The sequence below is a fragment of the Xiphophorus maculatus genome, chromosome 24, assembly GCF_002775205.1.
Source record: "Xiphophorus maculatus strain JP 163 A chromosome 24, X_maculatus-5.0-male, whole genome shotgun sequence".
NCBI classification, from domain to species: Eukaryota; Metazoa; Chordata; class Actinopteri; order Cyprinodontiformes; family Poeciliidae; genus Xiphophorus; species Xiphophorus maculatus.
This window is the reverse complement of record NC_036466.1, coordinates 1,610,462-1,630,547: the sequence shown is the minus strand read 5'-3', so window position 1 is coordinate 1,630,547 and position 20,086 is coordinate 1,610,462. Positions and strand designations below refer to the sequence as shown.

General features: G+C 38.8%; 1 protein-coding gene across 5 annotated transcripts in view; it reads left to right on the top strand.

Annotated features, from left to right (window-relative positions):
* The window catches only part of LOC102235332 (beta-1,3-galactosyltransferase 1-like), a 138,893-nt gene that overhangs the window by 89,287 nt on the left and 29,520 nt on the right, over positions 1-20,086 (top strand). For 3 of the 5 annotated variants that reach the window (XR_002752371.1, XM_023329496.1, XM_023329498.1), the window contains exon 3: positions 2,844-2,939. The exons of the other annotated variants lie outside the window; for them this stretch is intronic. The gene's annotated coding sequence lies outside the window, so the exon portion shown is untranslated. The remainder of the gene's footprint in view (positions 1-2,843; positions 2,940-20,086) is intronic. 5 annotated transcript variants of the gene reach the window in all.

The following is a 20,086-nucleotide window of genomic DNA, read 5'->3' as shown; positions in this document are numbered from 1 at the left end:
GTTCTAGTTTTTAATTCAAAATTGAACCACAAATAGAAATCATGCTTATCCTAAGTTTCTAATCCATGTTAGAGATCATCCTGCCCATTATCAGGCTAGCTAACCCAGTATGCCTGGTCAAAGCCATAATTGAGCCTGGTTATTGAACCAGTTCATATTCAACTCAGGACATAAATGAAAATACTAATTTGGTAACTTGTATGTTGAAGCTGGAAATGCAATATTGTTTGAGGTTCATTCTTGATGTCATATCAGCCAGGTTATTTATTTCAGCTTTATAAAACCTTCACTGCTTTATTTAACTTGTATAAAAAGATTATGATGCATAATCATATGTAGACAGTCTTGTAGTATCTTGCTTATAACTGAATCTTAACCAACAATCAGAAAGTAATCATTGCTGGGTCAGTGGTCTTACTTTAGTAAAGAACATGTTACTTTTCCAGAACAGCTGTATTTGTATTGAGAACAAATTACACACAGTCTGATTATTAGGCATTAGCTTCAGGACCTTTGATGGCAAAGAACTCTAGAGTTTATTTAGACTTTCAAACTACTATTTACATTTCTGAGTAATGCGCTGCTTCATGTTTGTGTGATTAATCTTCTGATCAAACTTTTAGAAGAAATCCAAACATTTCTTCTCTTGCGACCGAGCCCTCCAGCTTGTATGCATTATGAATCCTGTCTCCGTTCAAGTAATTCATTTCAAAACATAAAATACAACCGCTGTCACACGCCGAACCAGCGGGCCTAAACGGCAAGATGGCTTCCTCTCGATCTTGACATGCTTGCAGTGAGTTTATCTATCAATTCTTGTGTTAATTAAAATGAAGTTGCAATGAGCTCTGCTACAAACCGCAATCAGCCGTAATTAAGCCGATGCTAAGATGATCTGGAGACTCGGAGCATTGATTATGGGTGTTTTTAATTAGTAATTTAATGAAAGTTACAATGCAGACCTGCTCACTGAATAGTGGAAACAAAACCTTGGAGTGTAAAGCATTACTCACTGATTTCTCTCTGGTTGGAGTGCAAGAAAAGAAAGTTAAATAACTCTGAACGGAACCTGATTAAATGTACACATGCATATATTTTGAGACTGTAATATTTGTCATGAGGTCTAAAAACTGGTTTCATTTCCTGTCAGCGGCTTTGTGCAATTTGTCCCTTCATATGAATTAGTTTTACATTCACTTCATACCTGAGAATCTCAACTCTTTCACCCCAAGTCTAAGTCAACTCAGAATATTCACAGTTTTTTGTAATAATAAGAATAATACATCAAATTTATCTCTTTGGTTTTGAATCGAGGTTATTATCTTGAACCTAATTTATCATAATTTTCAAGTCATGAACTATTGCAGTGTAAATCAAATTTTACTGAACAAAGCTCCCCATGAGAACAGTATTTATTTTTTTTCAAAAATAAAAAACTCAAAATGCACTGTTCCAAATTATTATGGACAGCAGATTTTTTAAACATTTTATGGATTATAAAGAACTGCAAACGGTCATTCTTTGAATGTGCAGCATCAAGTGGTCACATGTAATAAAATCAAAAGCTATTTCAATCAAAAACATCTTAACAGACAGAGTTCCATGTTAACATTGGACCTTCTTTGATATCACAGCACAATTCTTGATCCATTGAACTTGTGAGTTTGTGGAAAATTTCTGCTTGAATTTCTCTGCAGGATGTCAGAAAACCTTCCTAGAGCTGCTGGTTGATATGAACTGCATTCAAATCTTCTGCTTGATTAAACTCCAAAGGTTCTCAATAGGCTTGAGGTCAGAGGTCAGAGGAGGATGGTGACCACACCATGAGTTTCTCCCCTTTTATGGCCATAGCAGCCAATGACACAGTGGTATTCCTTGCAGCATGAATGGTGCATTGTCATGATGAAGATGATTTTGCTACTGAAGGTTCGGCTCTTCTTTTTGAACCATGAAAGAAAATGATCAGTCAGAAAGTCCATATACTTTGCTGAGGTCATTTTCGCACCTTCATGGACTCTGAAGGGGTCGACCAGCTCTCTCTCTCTCTCTCTCTCTCTCTCTCTCTCCCCATGATTTCGGCCCAAAAAATGACTCCACCACCTTTTTGTTGACGTGTTGGGATGTGGTGGCCATCCACCACCAATCCACTACTGCATCCATCTGGACCATCCAGACACTGAGTGCGGAGTTGCAAGAAAACATGTTGTAGAGACATGGATGTGGTTGTTGTTCTGGTGGTAAAACTAGGATTTGTTGTCGTGAACCAAGCCTGCAGTCTGCAAATGTCCTTGATGAATAAATGAAGTGGACCCTATAACACAGGAATGTGAGTATCTGCCAAGAGTCAGTGTAAATGCTGCTTGATGACACTAAGGTTTTTCCTGAGAGTCTAGTTTAATTCAGGTTCTCAGTTTAAGTCGAAAGCCTTTTTTTAAGCAACTGGCCCGGGATTCAAGTTTGTCAATATTTCTGTCTGATTTGCGCAGATTAAAACTGATTATTGTTCATAGTCCATAAACAGTTTCCCAGATCAACTTTTCTGAAGTCGTTTATTTCCATCTTTCAGTGAACTCATCTTGACTCATCTGTTGCTTCCCTCCCAAAATAATCTTAATTTTTCTCTTGCAGAAAAGCTCTTAAATTTGGTCCGTTTTAAGTTTCTAGAAACTGTTTCAAAGCACTTTGAGCAACTTCTGGAAAATCCTGATGTCATTTTGGATCATTGTCAGTTGGGGTATGAAGGGTGTTTTCACTACTAATGTAGTTATATTAACACGTGTGATTGTGTAAGAAAAGAAGGTAGAAGTTGAACAATCATTTAATGCTTCTTCTTTTCTCCACAGATGATCTCTCTTGCAAACTGGACTAAAATATCCTCAGAGGTTTCCAGCAGAACCAGACATGGACACACAGCCTCACGTCTGCTTTCGGCTCTAATGGTGACGCATGGCTCTTTTCTTTCTCACAGATGCATTTAAGACGAGGGGAACATGGAAAATTTCTTCTAGAAATGGATCAATTTTGTTCCCAAACTTTGCTGTCTTTGAAGTGTTTAAAACAAATTGTTTGAGTTATCTGTGTTTAGCGAAAGTTCCTCAAATAAAAACGTAACTATTAGCGGCACTTACAAAAATATCATTTCAAGATTTTTTCATGTATTTTACATATTTTAGGGCCAGAAAAAATGATTTGGTTGTCCTTAAGGATTCTTCCTTTTGGAAGGAAAGGAACAGGATGTTAAAATTTATCGATTGAGTTCACAGGGTGGAAAACATAAAGTTGGCTAGTTGGCTGCACCAACTTATTTAAGGATAACAGTTGTTTTTACTTCATTTCTTACATATTCTTGGAAATATGTATTTCAAAGAGTCGAGACACAACATACTACAGCTTCATTAAGGCTCTTTCATTTCTGCCTGATGACAGTATGACTAGCCAGTTTGTTGTCAGGGTAACCACAGAGGTAGCTGTGTTTGACACTCTTTGTGATTTAGAAAGATAATTTTAAAGTTGGAAAAAGAAGCTTAATTTAATTTTAATTTGGGATCCGTGGTCATCAGAATTGAAAGGGACTTTTCTTCTTCTTTGAATCTTTTTACCTGAGCCCAAATTACATTAACCTGCGGCTGAATGTTCCTGTTTTCTTTTGTGAGTTCTCCATCAGTCAAGGACAGATTGGAAAATAGGAGCAGGGTGTTGAAGGAACAACAGGACAAAATGAAACTGGTTAAAATTTACAACCTAAGTTTTTGGTTTTTTTTTTTCTTTATCCAGTAAAAAGTATTTGGTGCTGGACTTTTGGTTTCTAAATACAGTTTTTGTAATAAACTACAGAAAAAACATGCTGCTGACACTACCCTGTTTCACTGTGGACATCACTGTGGGTTAAAGACATTATTTTTAATTGACACAATGTCAGTTTTTTGTGTTTCTGGTCATTTCCTAACCCTACTCACACAGAAGATGGTGTTAGCCAAACCAAATCGATCTGTCTCAGTCGGAATGCACTGCAGCTAATCACTCAGGTCCCCCGCCGTACAGCTGTCATAAATGATGAGATCAGTGCCGGATCACTTCCTGTCACCGATAACGTAGCGCAGCACATTTTTCTCATACATGCTGCATCATCCACTGGGTGAACACCGCTATCTACTAAACAGATGTCAGTCTCACCATCGCTCTACCAAATACGGCATAACCGAGTAATGAAGTTGAGTTGTGGTGATGATGTCAATGAATGTGTTTTTAATCAAATTATATGGTTGGATGCAGAGAAAGAATGAGTCGGCTTTATTAAAGTTGTGAGGCATCAGGAAAAAGTTGATTACTTCCTGTAGATGTTTTCATCTGAAGAAAGAAAGATGAGTTGTCTGGCGTAAAGGCATATCAATCTTGTTTTGACTCCATGTTGGACACCTCTCTGCACCTGTCAGTGCTGACAGTCTACCTCATGTTAGAACAGGCATTACATCCAAACGTTTGAGTTTGTTTCAAATACCTGATGGCCGCAGTGTGTCTGTTTGTAAGTGTCTTTGAGATTGAAGTTGTTTCATCATCCTTTATGCAACTATCTTAATTGCTTATAACATTTTAAAACAGCACTTCATAATGTCTTGACTATCAAATTAAAGGTTATTTCACACTAAAGCTATTTGTTTTTGTTTTCAATAGACAAGAGTTTGTTCCCTCAGAGAGACTGCTTTGTTTGGACGGTTTTAAAAGCTCATCTAGGCCCTGGTAGGATCTGCCTGAAAACGTAGGTCCCAGAAAACCCATGAGAAATTTCTCAGCATTCACTAAATGGAGATGACTCAACCATGTGGTATGAACCATCCTATAGCTGCTCTATATCCAAGACCATGGCTCTCAATATATATCCAATTATAGTTGTGAAGGATTGCTTAGATTTAAATGAACCTTGGTGTTTTGATCGTTAGTAATTGTTGGATTTATAGAAGGTCAGTGAGAACACGATCGTCCTATAACCACGTGACCATACTTTGACTGTCCGGCTTTAAATGAAGAATGCTAGAGGCTTTGGCCATAGAGATGGGGTCTGTTGATCAGACCCTACCTCTATTTCCTGAGTTAGTTCAGGAGTTGAATTAGGATGCCTTTTTTTAGATGTTTTCTGGACTTTTCCCACTGGTGGGTTTGAGCTAGAACTTAGTGGAGAGCATGTTTCCCTTCTTTTATAGAACTCTATAAAAGAAGCAGTAGTAGGTATGAGAAGCTGCAGAGTGTTGTTGGGTATAGGCATATTTGAATTTCCTTCTTCAGCTTTTTTACATCTGTGACCTTGTTTTATCGTACCTGAGCTCAGAGTGTTTGACACACGTCTGAGCCTATTAAGTCAGTCCCAACTCAGCTGAAAATCAATGAAACCTGCAAGACACCAAAGAACTTCAAGAAGCCTGGAGGCTTATCGCTTGGACGGCTTTAAAAGAACCTCTTCTCCTTGGAAGAGAGGTAGAAAGAGATGAGGCAAGATGTAAAGCATCTAAAAGTGTTTTAGTGAAGCAGATTTAAGTTAACTACTGAAATTTTGAGTCTAATGGGTTCTCCCAGAAGGCGTCACAAATACAGACACTTTCTCTTTTATTCACCATTTGCAGCTACTGTATCAATGGATCCAGCTGGTTCTCTTTTCTCCTTTCTCTGCTGCTCTCTCACTGCATGCAGTAAAGAAGAGTTAAGCCTCCCAGTTCTCTGGTCGATGGTCAGACTGCTGTGGGACAGTAAAGCCAGTCAGAGGTTCAGTCAGTAAGTCATCTGGGAAGCCCAGTGTTAAAGAGGAGCAGACTGCCTGTAAACCGATTTGATTCACCTTCCCACAGTTCATGTCTCCTTAATCCTAATTAGAGAAATACTTTAAAGGGGTGTTGAGGCACCTAATGGGTGTTTTTATTTACAAGGTCGAAAACTTGATGCCTCAGCACTTGGCAGAAAAATCAGTCACTTGTATTGATTAACGGCGATGCCATTATGCCACTGCAGATATATTATGGTCATTTGGGCAGTAAAAATCCCAGTCCAGGGGTTTAGAGCCATCTCATTACTCTGTCCCTTCAGCCACTCCCCATTTTTTCATTGCGACATTTTTGATCCTCCCACTCTGTCGTTCTCTCTAGATTTCTTTTGCACTTGCCTGTCCCCTTCATCTGCCCCGTTTCTTATTTGTAACACCAGGCTCTGTCAACGTCTGGCCTGGAGGCTGAAATGTTTGAAAAGGTCTCATTAAAGAGCCAGTCAATGATCTAGACAGGCAGCTTGAGGTACAATCATACATTAGTATACACACCAGTTAACCTTGTTCAGAGATCAGTCATTTCATAACCTAACTGTAGATCCTCACAATGTTTTGCATCTTCAAGCACTTTTTTTTCTGATGATATTTCCAGGATATAATCCATTTTAGTAACAAGGTTAAGTAATGTTTAATGCACCCTGTAAGGCAGACAAATGCATAAATGCACCCACTACTACCCACAGACTGACAACCATCCCATGGCAACTGTTGGCAGAGTTAATAACTATAGACTTCCAAACTTTAAGTGACCTTGGTTCAACTTGAAAACAGTCAAGATTTTGGTTTTTATGTCAAACCAACTGCATTCAAGTCTTACATTAACAGGAGTTGGATGTAGAAGGGTAAATTATGCCTGGACTCTAGTTTCTGAACTCCAACGGACGAGTTTTGGTTTCTTAGTGGCTAGGAGAAGAATCATGCCTGATTGTGTTGTGACAGGTGTTACATTTAGTGGCAGGTTTGGTGAGGTTGTTTGTTGGGTTTGGGCCATTTCTTACAGTTAATGGATCCCTTAATTCTGCAACACATTTCAAGCTATTTTTTGTTTTTAAAGTTTTAGTTTAGTGAAGAGGAATGTTCAAACGTTCTCACAAAGACTTTCCTGAACCTTGTTCATATTCCTCCTGGAAGATATGAAGTGGTTTTAACTGCAAAGTGTCCATATAATAAAACGTACGTCACAATAAGATGTCAGTTCATTTGGTATCTGTGTCAGTTTTGGAGTGAGTTTGTTTTTGGGCTCACAGTTTGGTAAATTCCTCTATTTTTTTTTCAGGGTTTGCCATTGTAATATTTTTGGGGTCACAGTTTGGTGTGTTTTGTGTAAGTGGCTCAAGATGCATCATAGTTTTAGTGTTGTGGTTTGGCATGTCGCTCAGTTCTGAGGTCAAATTTGGGTTTGTATCTCACTTTAAGGGTCGCAGATTCATTTCCCAATTTTGGGGTTCTAATTTGGTATGAAATTAGAAAAACGACCAAAAAAAACCCCATCCCAAATGCTATTGATCCACTACTATGTAGGGCTCCCCCCAGAAACATGCAAAGCCCAGTGGAGGGAGTGTTAGGGCAATGAAATAAAACCTCAGGCTTTTCATCATATTTATCACAGTGCAATAAAAAACAAGTTTGTCCTTATCTACATAACAGTGGTGGTCACTGTGCCAGATTGCAACATCTGCACTCTAATAGTTCAGTAAAATAAACATACAGCTCTACTCTAAACACCTGAAGCCACTAATGCTGATGAGTCCACTACAGAACAGATGGAAAGACCTGAAGTCTTTGGGTTCATGTTTTTGTTTTAAACTGAGATCAAAGGCGAAGTGGCCACACTTTTCCCCAACCTCTGCTGCTCATCATCCTCACTGATACGCCGACTCAAACTGTTTAGAGCAGCTGAAGCAGAGGGTGAAATCATTTATTTACCACAGGCGCGCTGGGCGGCGTGGCCTCTGACCGGCCCTCATGCTGGCTGGAGATAACGGCCTCAGCAGAGAGCCCTGGGCAGCTGTGGTCAGCCGAACCGGGGGTTATCACGCCACTCGTTCAGTCCACCAGCTCAATTCTGTGATGGATCCGTATGATAATGATGTGGGATCGGTTTATTTTGACTTTGGGAATGTCTCTATAGGGCAATACACACCACAAAGAATTTCATTTCAGTGTTGGAAGCATTCACTAAGCTGCAACATTACCTTCTTACTGTAAAAGGATTTATATAGGGTTTATGTTAAGAATGGTTAGAAAATTTACAATTAAATAGTAGTGATAATGTTAAATTAATACTCCTAAAAATGATCAACTTAATTTTGTTACTGTATAAACAAATAACGTGGGAAAGTGTTTTTTATTTTTTGAATGTAATATTTGGCATATTAATTACTTTACCAAGCCATTTATTTCTATAGTTGGTAGCAATTTTGCAGGATTTTACTTCCATAGGTTTTTCCCCAAAGATTTTCAGTCCACTTCTCCATAGTCTGGCGTACACACCGGAAACCTGGCAACCGACTTCCCTTTCTTTCAGTCTGGGCGAAACTATCTGCTGAGCAAATATTCAATCAGTCAAACATTATTTCTAGAGTCAAGTGGAACACAAAGTGTTTTACAGAGATAAGACTGACATTTAACCAGTGGAGCCACACAATGAAACAATAACAGGCGGATAAAACGAGAAATTATTGCTAATAAAACAATTAGTACTTAGGTTATAAACATCAGTGAATTGATTTTATATTTTGATCAACTCTTAAATAAATTAAAAGAAATACAGATTAAATGAGGAAACTCTTTAGATATATTTATGATGTAAACTGTATATTAACACCAACAGTAAGACCTTATATAGTAAAAAATGTACAATATTCTTCAGACATTAATCAGTGCCTGTCATGATCATTACCGTCTAAAACTGTAATAAAATATATGCTATATAACAGACTCTAGTTTCTAAATCTAAGTTCAGACATGATGAAGGATTTATTGTCACGTACCTGTTAGTTTAATTCTAATTCAGCTCATAGTTTCTGGGATTCAAACTCAGTGAGGCTCCATGAAAATGCAGCCTCAGCAGCAACATAAGCTGATTACAGATCTCAGTTTAATTGTTTTACTTGTTAATTATAAGTTGCATTAATGCCTGAAACACAGAACAGTATTTGATTCCACCTGGGATTTCAGTGGATTTAGGTTTGTATACAAACATGGAGCACTTTTGTCAGGATTAATTTCTCATTAATCACCAGACTTGGGAAAATCACCAGCGAGTTGTTTTCATTTCTTAATAAAACAAAGAGCCCAAACAATCCAGATATTTATTTTATGTAGCGCTTTATGCTAGCATAGATACCTCTGAAGCATTTCATATGCTCCAAGGATGCAACCAAACAACTGCAAAATTATTAGGAAAGTTTTATTCATGAGGATTATTTTTATCAATCACAAACCAATTCTTTTCAGAATTGATTAAAGGGACTTATTATGCAAAATTAACATTTTGCAAATGTTTTTATACTTCCAATTAGTTTTCTCCTGCTTCTAAAAACAGCCCAAGTTTTTATTTTTAGACCTTAAGAATGTGTAGTCACAAATCAGCAGGTACTGCTCTTCACTTTACAACATTAGCAAAGCCTAGCTCGTCACCAAAGCAACCAAATCAGGTCTCCAGCACAGTTGGTTCGCTGGTTTTACCACTGTCTGCGCTGTACAATGGCTGCTGGGAAAGACGAGTGTTTTGTTGTTGACTAACCATTCAGGAAACCACTTGGTGCATTACTGCACAGGAGGCCCCACTTCTGCTTTTCAAAGATGTACAGTTGTATAATCGCTCAACTCTCTGCAGCCTTTTTCATTTGTGAGTGTAAACGTTGTTGGGGAGCGTGGCCTGAAGCACTTATGGATTTAAAGTAACAGGAGGCCCTGAAACGAAAACTGAGCCGACTAAATTTGGTTATCTAACAATGGTTTTGTGCAAAAATAAGTTCAAGGAAGTGTAGTAGGTCAACTAAACAATTCTTTTTTTGGCCCACTTTTTTCTAAAGAAAATAAGCTCCCTAATATTTATGCACATCCTGGTGTAGGGTTTTGACCTCCTCCCTCATTACATAGATACACGTCTTACATCCATAAAGCATTCACTTTTATCCAGCTTGGAGGTAGAAAATATACCTGGAAATGATGATAAAGTCAAAATACTCCTTCAAATGTAGTCCAACAGGAAATCTTTTGGCCCAAATATAAACCGATGATGTGTATAGTTTTCTGAATCCTGCATACTGTACACCGACCCTGCCAGACCTCAGCTCTGGAGACTCTGCAGGATGAGTGCTGCTCCCTGTGCCCCCTCAGTAGGGGACTGTTATTTACAGTGAGAAGTGCTGAAGCTGCATGTCCTCATCCTATGCTGCCATCAGCAGTGTGTGTGTGTGTGTGTGTGTGTGTGGTGAACGAGATAGTAGACGGGGTAATTACCACTGGACCCTTCATCCAGCATCCGCTCACCTCTTCAGTCTCAACAGAGCCACTAAGAGGAGCTCCGTCAGCTCCAAATCACGGCACCAGGCAGGTGTGAGCACAGCTACCTGTGTGCACACAATACCATAAAAAAAACAAAAAAAAACCCACTTTATTCTTTTTTTAAACACAAAGGGACATCTGCAAGTGAGGACAAGTTGGATAAAATTCAATGAATGTTCTGCCTGCGCTGCATCGTGTGTGTCCTCCTCCGTTATAGCCCAGAGTGCTGCGTGTTATCTCGACAGGTGCAGTTGTCTGCACCCTGCTGTATAATGGGGATGTGTTCAGCCTGTTCCATGCTGTATCTGTCTGGCAGCACTGAGATGGTGTTCACTGATAACTCCTAGTCCTCCCCCAAGCCTCCTTTAAGAGGCAGGGTGAAGCACAGCGGTGGCATTCAGTGAGCAGATTGTGACACTGTACATGCTTTGCTTGAATGTTTGCAGTGGAGCTAATCTTCCGGCCCCCAACAGCCTCTTTCCAGATGTTTACCGGTTTTAATAAGTGTGAAAAGAGGTCCAGAAATGACAGCGTCCTTCACACTTCCTGGCTCCCCAGATGTTAACATGACTGTGTTTTACCAACATGAGAGACGTTTAGAGCTGATGATTCTGATTATGCTTTATAACTTCTGCAGTCGGTACAAAATTGATGAAAAATCTAGGAGACGTGGAGAGAACCTGAGTGAAATTACCTCCACCACCTTGGTGTCGACCGTTTGGTCGCAAAAATATTCATTTGTTCGGCAAAAATGTTGTTTGGTCTGCAGAAATTTGACCTTGTGTTGTTTTTGTTTTTAAGATATTAATAAAAGTTTCCAGAAGTCATAGGTTAACCATGTTCTCCCACATTTAAGAAATCAAACACTTTAGGTGACAATCAACTGCACTACACTTGTCCTGCATATCTGTTCTATTTTGTGTTGATCTGTCCATTAAACTCCAGTTAGTAAGAGTAAGATTACACATGAGGAAAAGCTTAAGGGTTGTTAATATTTAAAACCACATTAACCACTCCTGGTTTCTTGGTCTCTGTATTTTCTCAGCTCAGCCTTACAGATGGCTGCTAAATAGAACATTTCGCAAAATGCTAATATGCTAATCATTAAGTCTGATGAAATGCAGCAATTTTTCTGTGATGGATTCAACCTTCCTGTTCTACTGAAGCGTATGCATTAAAGTTTCCTCTGGAGTGAATAATAAGCATTTAAATATGAACCTTGGTAAGGGTGATATTGTTATTCCAATGTTAAGAGTGTACACTAGATGATTTAGTGTGCCGTTTCCTCTGGTGTCTTGTTAAAAGGACTTTAAACCAATGAAGGAAAAACTGACCCCATGTCTGATTAATGGAAAGTCTGAAATTTTGACCTAAAAAAAAACATGCAGGAAACCAGAGTAAAACGCTGCAGGCTGACGACTGAACCGCATCCGTTGTTCTTTTTCGGGAAATAATCTCCAGCTCAAATCGCCATTCATTATTCTTTCAGTGGAGAGCAGAGTGTACTTAGGAGGGATCTAATTTTATCAACCAAGTGTCTAAATTGCCAATTTGTGCCCAGAATGGAAGATCACTTATCCAAATTTTTCCTCTGTTCCATAATCAGGTGAAGTGGCACATTTTTTTTTTCCTCCATTCTATGGTTGCCTCATTTTTCAGAGCGAAACACTTTAACATGAATCATTGGCAGGCCATTCACCTCGCGTTTTGTCCTCAGAAACCGATGTGAATATTTCTGCCTCTCTTTTCAGATCACTTAGAGCCGCCTGTCACTCTACTATTATTACTTTGTGGATGTTTTAATAAAAGGTTTCCTCCAGGATATGATACTCCCCCAATAGTATGTAACACCAATTTATTGCTTTACTGACGGAAGCAGAGAAAAACCCAGTGAGATTATCCAGGTAGGCTGTTCAGATATCATAAGAAATGGAGAATGACTGTTTAAAAGGTAAAAGTTGACCAAAGGGACATCTTGGAGGTTTGTGTGTGTTCCACTGCAGGCTGATTTATCGATCGCCTTCTTGGATTTGTTTTTGAGACTGAAAACAAACGCGTGTCGAGCTGTGTGATCTGCAGATTACCTGATATGACTGAAAATGAACTCTTTCTGAGGCGAGATTAGCTCTGAACTTTGAACCCTGAATCAATAAGTTCAGGATGAACGGCCATGAATCCTTGGCAAGGATCGAAAACAGGATTTCAACTTCCATCATAGCAAGTAAACAGAATGCTCATCATTTGACTGTAATATTATTGAAATGCTGCAAAAACATAATTTAGACTTTCGTTCACACTTAGGATGCTAAATTCAAAATTTCAAAAATGTTCACTTTGAAACCACCTTTCCCTCCGTGGATACAAGCATGAACATTCTCACATATCTTTATTATCAGATGCCTGTCCATACTTAGTTCCCACAAGTCTGAACCGGAAGTGATCCGCACCACTGAACCACCATCTTGGTAGGCAAAGCATAAACAAACCACAGAGATTTTAGAGTACTAAAAAACTAATAGAGTAACAGTTATAATGCACTTGTATTATAAATTAGATAGGAACAAAGTGAGCGCAACTTCTAAGCCTGAGGCTTGTTGATTGCTGTCATAGCAACTCCATAGCAACTGTCATGACAGTTAGTTATGGATACCTACCAAGATGGCTGCCAGCTACAAAGTTCCCAGAAGTGGCACATCACATGTCCATTTGAAAATGGAATTGTCTTAGCAATAGTTGCTAGGTTACCAGTTTTTCATAGTTACTGACCACTGAAAATACCTTTCATAGCATTATGTTTAGAAAAATGAAATTTGTTACAAGAAATATGAAGCCTCTTATTGAGAGTCATTAAAGTTTAATAGCTATTAAATTCATAGATGGATAATGCGTTTTGCAAAGAAACCTCCAAGTGATGTTGGCTTAGAATGGGCCTCAAAATGTGTTCTTGGAGCATTGTGTGGCGTTGTTCCACTGCAGATTCCTGACTCTGCAGAAACAAAGCTGGCAGTGGCCGGCGAAGCAGCTTTTAATGTACGAGCCCCTGATCGCGTTGAAGGCCGCAGAAGACGAGCGCTCATCAGAAGTCGGCCCTGGATAATGCAGAAGTTTTAAAAGGCGAGCAGCGTCTCGCTCCGGCTCTCCAGTGACTCCAGCTGTTACGTTTCATCACCGTCATTAATCCTGACTGCTGCCGCCAGATCTTTGAGCTTTATTCCCACCTCGCTGATCCATATCGGTCCTTAAATGCTTTTACTTTAACTGAGCCATCTGGGGTTGCCTCGGCGTCGCGCCCAGCTGGCGTTGCAGGCCGTTTTTACTCCGAGTACGCCTCAGTGTGATTAACATAATTCATGTGTCATGTCGGGGCGTTGCCCCCGCTCTGCCTGATGCAGAACTGCAGTGTCACCCGAGCGGCCAGTCGAATGCATCACCGCCATGAATCAAGCTGAGATGTCCAATTTATAACGAGGGATTAGCATTCAGAGCAAACGTCCTCACTTCTGATTCTCAGCTTACCTCCCAGCTAAACATGTGACAGTTTCTCTTGTCAAAGTCAAACATTTTGATGCTTATTGGGGTTTAATGGAACAGACCAAAACAACAACATTTATGTCTAAAAGGAAATGGGAGGGTTTTTATTTTTTGGTTTTTGGCTAGCTTCTTAGTTTGGCCATGTTTTGGTTTTTGTAGGGATGAACAGTTAAATTAAATCACCCTAAATTTCCTTCATTTTCGGTAACCTGTAGCCCTGTCACAATAAATCTTATTCTGATAAATTGTCCCTGAAATAAGCAATGATATTGTTGCTTTGAGTCTATTTTTAAGTAATATTTTGATCAAAATGCAAGTTCACTCTCTCAAAGACCAGTAAGCTTTACTTTTGACACTGGAACTGAAAAATGTTTAAGTATCAAAAATAAAACACAACTGAAAGCATAAAAAAACTGTTTTTTTGTTTTGGAAAGACGGTGGTTGATATTAATATAGGAGAAAAGTCTGGTTTGTAAGAAAATGGCCGCTCATCAATTAATCGTTAGCCGATCGATGAACTCAATAATCAATGCGATTAACTGCTGATTGAGACAGGTTTAGTAATCGGCCAATAAAACGTGTGACTGATTTTTCTGTCTCTGCAAAGGTTGCCCTTAACAACAGTCATCCCATTATTGCCAACTTGGCAACTTTTCAGACAAAAAAAATTGGTATTGGTCAAAATTAGCAAGTCAGGCTTTTTAAAGATCAGTAATCAGCCCTAAGACTGTAATCGGTGCACCTGTAGTTTTCAGTAGTATCTAATTAAATCTTTTGTTAAGGTAATTCTTCTTTAAACCTCTGTACCTTCATCTCTGACCATTCTGCTGCGTTCCTTTGTCTCCACGATGCTGTTTGTTTACCAACTGACCCCTGAGGCCCCCACATCACAGAGCAGCTGGATTTATCCTGAGGTCACATCACTAATGAGTTTGCTCAGGAAGGTACCGGCGCGCTGCGTTCAGGGGGTGAATGTAAATGTCAGCTGCATCTTTTGGAATCTGATTTGTAAAAGAAATGAGAACATTTGTCATTTTCTTTGGGCTTCATAATGATTTGCAGACAACCAAACCGCCTTAGCAGAAGTTTGAGTAATCACAATGTCCTTTTTAACCTCGTCAGTCTTGTGAGAACTTTGTTTGGCTGCGGAGCGCTCCGCCCCGCCACTGTTTGGGCTCAAGTCGGCTCTGGAGTGGGGAGAGAGCGCAGCCAAATCTGTTGGCTGCTATTGATATCCCATTTCCTCTGTCACTCCAAAGCTGCTTTGCATTCAGAGGCTCCGCAGCAGGCCAGAGTGTCCAGCCTGTGGCCGCTAATACTGATTATCCAGCTGCTTGTGCTGCTCCTCAGTGATCATCCAGCCTTTTATTATGCGAGCAGCCGCAGCAGAGTTGCAGGCGCTGGAAGCTCTCCAGCCCTGACGTTCTAATCGCGCCTCTTCCATATTAGGTGGGACATGAACCAATCTGGCTGCTGCTTTTAAATTTGTCTTATTAATTATCCCTTTTTTCAGAGTTTTAGAGCTGACAGACTTTACAGAAGATTGGAGTGAAAGAGGATCAAAAGCTTCAGACAGCTTTTAGTTTTCTCTCTCTGTGTTTTCTCTCTACAGTCTGATGAGTTTTCACATGCGGAGCAGCAGCAGCTGGAGATCAGGTGTTGAGTTTGGGTTGCAGATGGAAACACTGGCTGAATTTTATACAATTCCGTTAACACAACACTATAAAAAAGGAATGTTGGGAGTGTTAATGTTTAGCTTTAACGCTAATGCTAATAACCTGCTATTATTGTTGTGGATTTTAGGAATAAAGTTTATATACTAGCTCTCACTCTACTTTTTTACTATTTTAGTAATATTTTATTGTTTGTTGATGCATAATATTATGTGTTATAAATTCCTCAGTCCAAAATGGGATGTTTATACTTTTAAATCAGATTAATGTCAAGATGATTAAGATACATTTTCCCAGCATTAGTGTTGTTGCTAAGCTAGCTAAATCTGGACACTTGTTCCAGCATAAGATTTTACCAACCATTTATGAGTTTACCACTTTTGCTAAGGAAATATTTGTATTTATAATACTTGCCATGTTTTAGCCTTACTTCTCTGCTGGATGCTGAACATGCTAACTGTGCTAAGTTCTTTATCTAGAACTCGTTGGACATTTTAAATGTTTAATGGCTGAACCAAAAACTGATTTTTATAGTGCACATATTTAAGTAAATTAAAAACTAATTTGCAATAAATTTACATAAATAACTCAAATAATGTTAACTAATATTTAGAATTTACCTTGATCCGTTTCGTATGCTGTAAAAATGTGTGTTTTCACTGCACAACTTGCATAATTTCTTCGATATATGAAAATCTAAAAATGTTTTTGTAGATGAAATTCCAACAGTTGATTTTATGGGTTTAGAAAAGTGTGGTCAGTGCAGAAAACCCAAATATACAAAGACAGCAGTCCATTCCTCACATCTCGCAGCCTTCAGACCTTCAAGTCTGTTTGGTTTTGAAGGGAAAGTGTTTGAGTTCCTTCCCTCAGGCGACCTGCTCGCTCTGTAATCATAAAGCGTACACACTCATTCTAATACAATACCCACTCCACTCTCTGGAGTTGTGTTGTTTTTTTTTTCCTCTATGTATTATCCACTCACTTATATGTTTGCCAGTGAATGATATTCGCAGGTCATGCCTCACGTTCAGATACTATTACCACATCATTATACAGCACTGTAAAGAACTGAACATTTTTGACAGCGTTCCTTAAATCAGCAGTCATGAAAAAGCAGAATTGATGGAGGCAGCTCGCTATTTTTTCAACCCGCCAGTCGTTAGATTTGTAATATAGAAGCAGGCAGCGAGGATGTAAGATGTCAGCGCCGACATCAGAGTATGATTTATTTACCTTCAGATGCGTCGGCCCCCATCCCTCCGCCTCAAACACACGCGCCGCACAGTTTATTACGCCGACCTCTTTGTTTTCCGTCTCTGACCGGCTCCCTCACTGACTCGCGCTCCAGAGTCACCCCCCTCCCCCCACCCTGCCAGCAAGGTCACGCCACGCGCCACTAATGACTGCAATCAATTATCGGGCGCAACATTAAACGAGACCACAACTCCCACTTCTCTGTGGCCTTCCAGCTTTTTGAACCGAAGCATGGAGGTCAAAGATGATGCAGCTGATTTCTCTCTCACCCCAGGAGAAACGCAACATCACATCTATTTGAATGTCTGACTCATATTAGCACACTTTGTACTCATCAGATCATAAAGCACTGTGCAAAAATTATTCTGATTGTGGTAAACGGCCATTCTTGTAAACTTTGGATGCACCGATCCACTTTGTACTTTCGATACCGATATCTGAGGTTTAGTATCAGCTGAATCTGAAATAGAAAAACAGCTGAATTAAAGCATTAAAAGATGACATATTTATTGAATTACAAATTTATTTGATAACTGCACCAGTAATGGCACACTTAAACACACCAATAAAAGCAACTTTAATTTTTTCAGTCTGCAATTAGGAGTAGAACAGCCAATGTAAAATAGTGAAATAGGCTTACTAGCTTTATTAGACATAAAAAATAAAGTGGAACAAATTTCATTTCAAATGGTTCATGAAGTGCAAATAGGAGTTCTAAATATTCTAATGCAAACACCAGAACAGAATTTGAACCTAGAATTTTCTTCCTACAAGTCAAGTGCTACAAACTTTAATAAAAATGCAACTCAAACTACATAACTTAAAGCAATGACTCATAAACTAAAAGTAAAATCAGTTAAACTTCCTTTTATGCTGCAGCTTGTCTGATGAATGTCCTGTGACGTAAAGATATAGTATAGTTTAGCTTTTCTCTCCATGCTCTCACAGATCTTAAGTCTCACAGTTGGAGAAGTTTGTGTTCTTAAAGGGAAAAAAAGACATTGAGAGTGTTTTAGGATCTCCCAGTGGAATAATGTTTGTGTCGTAAACTTCTAATAGATTTCTAGGCTGTTTAAGTCTTTGGATGTGGAGGCAGAGCTTCTTTCCACAGCTTATGTAACGATTCTCTCAGCACTAAGAGCTGATCCAGGGAGCAGCACACAGTGATTTGCTTAAGTATTTATTTCTGTTTAATTTATTAATAATTTGTTTGATTAAACCGCAAACGTTAAAATGTTTCATGGGAATTTTATCTGACAGACCGACAAAGATACATGGTCTTTAACAGGTCGAATTTAAGACTTTTAAAGACCTTTTTTAATTCCACCTTGAATGAAATTTAAGACTGAAAAAACGACCAATATAGGGGAACATTCTAGAGTCTGTTTGGAAACAAACACTGCTGATGAATAAACTAGTGATAAATTCGTACTTACCCATAATAGATTTTTTTTTAAATCTAGTTAGCAAGGGCTTATTAGCAGCTAGTTAGCAGTAGCCTCAACCACCTCAAGTCATAAAATGCAAAAATGTTTCAAACTTTTGTCTGATTAAAAAAAAATCCAGCGAGAGAAGAAAAAAAATCTATACATACAAGATTACATAATACTGACAAAATTAAAAGACCTGTGACTAACATATTTAAGGCAAACTTATATTTTGCATGAATTTAAGGCCTTTATAGAATTGACTGGAAGGAAGACATTTGGATCTTTGTTTTTTTATTGCTTAAGGTCTCAGTAAAATGTGTTGAAGTTTGCAGCTCTAATGTTACAAAATGTGATGGTCACAGAAAAAAAACTAATGCGGAGACAAAACGAGTGTCTACCAACTCACAAAACTAAAAAAAATGTCTCTGAGGGATTCCTGTCATCAGGTCAGTTTCAGAGCAGCCTTCTGCTGCAACTTTAATCTTTATTAATATTTTAGGTTTTTAGTTCTGCACCAGGACATCCAGAGAGGATGCAGAGCAGCATGTAGACTAAGTGGCCTAACTGTCTTCCTCCTGGTCAAAATGAGTGAATTCCAAAGATACAAGGTCTGGACAGATGTTAGGTTGTTATGATCCTGACTTTTTATAGTTGAAGTTTCTCAACTAGTATACTGTTAAGATAAGTCTGCAATGAGAATGAAATTTTCCCCATCTGCTACAATTAGGCATAAAAAGATGTTTCCCAATTACTTGTGAGAGTCTTGAAATAAATTTAGTACCTGATTATACAAGTGAGTTTTTTTTTCTTTTTAGTTTTAACTGCTAAAAACAAAAATCAGTCGAAAGGGCTAACGCTTAAGAAGTGCATGAATGTTTCATTACTGCACTGAATTTAGTATCCTGTTTTACCAGCTGACTTTTCTGCCACGCAGGCGATCATAACATGAGGAGTAATGGAGCAATAACTAGTGCAGAAAAGCTCAATTCAGGCCTAAAGTCCTTTTCCATGTGAAGAGGAAGGAGCAGCATTCAACAGACCCCATCACTTAACACCAGCATATGGCAGAAAGCCTGCTTTACTTCTCATCGTTTTCTGTCACTCGGTTCTCCTATGGCTCGTCGTCGTGCTGTCATGACAACAGTTCCCGCTGCCAGTACCGAGTCTTGCGACTGGCTGTCGAAAATAACTGTAATTTCTTTCTGCTTCATTTTCATGCTAATGTATGTTTACGCTGCAGTGAGGTGGTTTTTAACTATTAGCTTGGTTTTATGAGCAAGGCATTCATTATGGAGCTACATAAAAGTAGCACTTAGTCACCACGTAACCTTGCTAGCCTTTTATTGCTCTATATGCAGCACCATGCTAAACTACTCAAAGCCCTTTATTTTCCTTCTTCTCCTACATTTTGTCATGTAGCACGTTATGCTGAAGTGAAAGTAAAATGATAGATGGCTTTTACAAATCTGAAAGTGTAAGAGATCCAAACAATTACCTCCTAAAATGAACCAGAAAACAAAAATAAAAATCATGCCAAAGTGAACAATAAATTAGAGGGTGGATCTTGACATCAATTGGACCAAAGCTTTGCTCAAACGTCCCCCAAGCTGTGAAAACAAAAGCAGTCAGAGCTCTGATAAAAGAGAAAAATCTGGACAAGTCATCACTGCAGAAACACAGACCAATTTCCAACCTTAAATTCATCAGTAGCATTATTGAAAAACTTGTTTCAACAGTGAAATAGTTTAACAATGACAAACTGCTTCACTCCTGCAACATGATTTTACTCCCTTTGAACAGTTTTCTGTTTTGTTCCTTATCTCAGCTGCTAGCAAAGCTAAACTCTCTAATGCTAAAATGTAGCCACCAAA